Source organism: Trichoplusia ni, unplaced genomic scaffold (genome assembly GCF_003590095.1).
Source record: "Trichoplusia ni isolate ovarian cell line Hi5 unplaced genomic scaffold, tn1 tig00003103, whole genome shotgun sequence".
Lineage (NCBI taxonomy): Eukaryota > Metazoa > Arthropoda > Insecta > Lepidoptera > Noctuidae > Trichoplusia > Trichoplusia ni.
Window position 1 is genome coordinate 27,501 of NW_020800329.1, and position 2,500 is coordinate 30,000.

At 46.8% G+C, this 2,500-nt stretch overlaps 1 non-coding gene across 1 annotated transcript; it reads left to right on the forward strand.

Moving 5' to 3' along the window:
* The first annotated feature begins 514 nt into the window (after positions 1-514).
* LOC113507715 lies at positions 515-2,416 on the forward strand. The gene has a single exon (XR_003401887.1). It is a non-coding gene; the product is annotated as a small subunit ribosomal RNA (ribosomal RNA).
* The last annotated feature ends 84 nt before the right edge of the window (positions 2,417-2,500 follow it).

A 2,500-nucleotide genomic window follows, 5' to 3' on the forward strand; every position in this document is an offset into this window, starting at 1 on the left:
TGACTTTAATCGTGACGTGATCGATTCAAACGCGCACGGATACGCTAATGTGAATCTTTCGCGAGTTCAATCACGATTATTTATTTTTGTGTAAATAGTATTGTTCTATATACGCATTATTATATGATTACATATATAAACTAAACAATGAATATAGTGAATACGGACTCTGTACAATCCGGGCAATTAAATCGTTGTTTGACGTATTTATTATGTTAACCGAGATTATTATTAAAGTGAATGAAATCGTGTCTCGATACGAACGTTCACCATCGGGGTTTTTTCATTATATTGTACCCTTATAGGCGTCGTCGTAGTCGTCGTCGTCGTCGTCGAAAACAATATTCGTCTCAATTATTATACGAGCTCGCCCGTACAAGCGTCTGCGTTAATCCGTCGACGCGCGGGAATGAGGATTTCTCGTAAGTATCGATATAGAGAGAGGACGGTATACGTGTGTACCACCGCAATCGAAAATCGAAACGAACGAGAACGTCTTTCATATGAATGAAGCTCCCTGGTTGATCCTGCCAGTAGTTATATGCTTGTCTCAAAGATTAAGCCATGCATGTCTCAGTGCAAGCCGTATTAAGGCGATACCGCGAATGGCTCAATATATCAGTTTTGGTTCCTTAGATCTTACTCAGTTACTTGGATAACTGTGGTAATTCTAGAGCTAATACATGCAATCAGAACTCTGACCAGTGATGGGATGAGTGCTTTTATTAGATCAAAACCAATCGACGGATGGCCATGTGTCTGAAGTCGTTAATTTTGATGAATCTGGATAACTTTTGCCGATCGCATGGTCCAGTACCGGCGACGCATCTTTCAAATGTCTGCCTTATCAACTTTCGATGGTAGTTTCTGCGACTACCATGGTTGTCACGGGTAACGGGGAATCAGGGTTCGATTCCGGAGAGGGAGCCTGAGAAACGGCTACCACATCCAAGGAAGGCAGCAGGCGCGCAAATTACCCACTCCCGGCACGGGGAGGTAGTGACGAAAAATAACGATACGGGACTCTTACGAGGCCTCGTAATCGGAATGAGTACACTTTAAATATTTTAACGAGGAACAATTGGAGGGCAAGTCTGGTGCCAGCAGCCGCGGTAATTCCAGCTCCAATAGCGTATACTAAAATTGTTGCGGTTAAAAAGCTCGTAGTTGCATTTGTGCGCCGCGCTGTCGGTGCACCGCATCCGCGGTGATACTGACACGTCTGCGGAGCATATCGTCGGTGAGCCGGCGGTAATACGCCGGTTCAATATCAAAATCCTATCGCGGTGCTCTTCGGTGAGTGTCGAGGTGGGCCGACAATTTTACTTTGAACAAATTAGAGTGCTCAAAGCGGGCTCAAAATGCTGCTTGAATATTTCGTGCATGGAATAATAGAATATGATCTCGGTTCTATTTTGTTGGTTTTCAGAACTCCGAGGTAATGATTAATAGGGATAACTGGGGGCATTCGTATTGCGACGTTAGAGGTGAAATTCTTGGATCGTCGCAAGACGAACATCAGCGAAAGCATTTGCCAAAGGTGTTTTCATCAATCAAGAACGAAAGTTAGAGGTTCGAAGGCGATTAGATACCGCCCTAGTTCTAACCGTAAATATGTCATCTAGCGATCCGCCGACGTTACTACAATGGCTCGGCGGGCAGCTTCCGGGAAACCAAAGATTTTGGACTCCGGGGGGAGTATGGTTGCAAAGCTGAAACTTAAAGGAATTGACGGAAGGGCACCACCAGGAGTGGAGCCTGCGGCTTAATTTGACTCAACACGGGAAATCTCACCAGGCCCGGACACCGGAAGGATTGACAGATTAACAGCTCTTTCTTGATTCGGTGGGTGGTGGTGCATGGCCGTTCTTAGTTGGTGGAGCGATTTGTCTGGTTAATTCCGGTAACGAACGAGACTCTAGCCTGCTAAATAGGCGTCGTCATTTAGGTGTGCGTGGCTACGCGTCACGCAACTCACTGGCGACGTATTAAAATTCTTCTTAGAGGGACCGGCGGCTTCGAGCCGCACGAGATTGAGCAATAACAGGTCTGTGATGCCCTTAGATGTCCTGGGCCGCACGCGCGCTACACTGAAGGAATCAGCATGTTCTCCCTGGCCTAGAGGCCCGGGCAACCCGCTGAAACTCCTTCGTGCTGGGATTGGGGTTTGCAATTATCCCCCATAAACGAGGAATTCCTAGTAAGCGCGAGTCATAAGCTCGCGTTGATTACGTCCCTGCCCTTTGTACACACCGCCCGTCGCTACTACCGATTGAATGATTTAGTGAGGTCTTCGGACCGACACGCGGTGGCTTCACGGCCGTCGGCGTTGCTGGGAAGTTGACCAAACTTGATCATTTAGAGGAAGTAAAAGTCGTAACAAGGTTTCCGTAGGGAACCTGCGGAAGGATCATTAACGATGTACCGTTTTAACGTGCACTGCGTACGCGAAACGATGTCACATTAATGTTCTCCAAATACTTAAAACGTTCGTCGACAC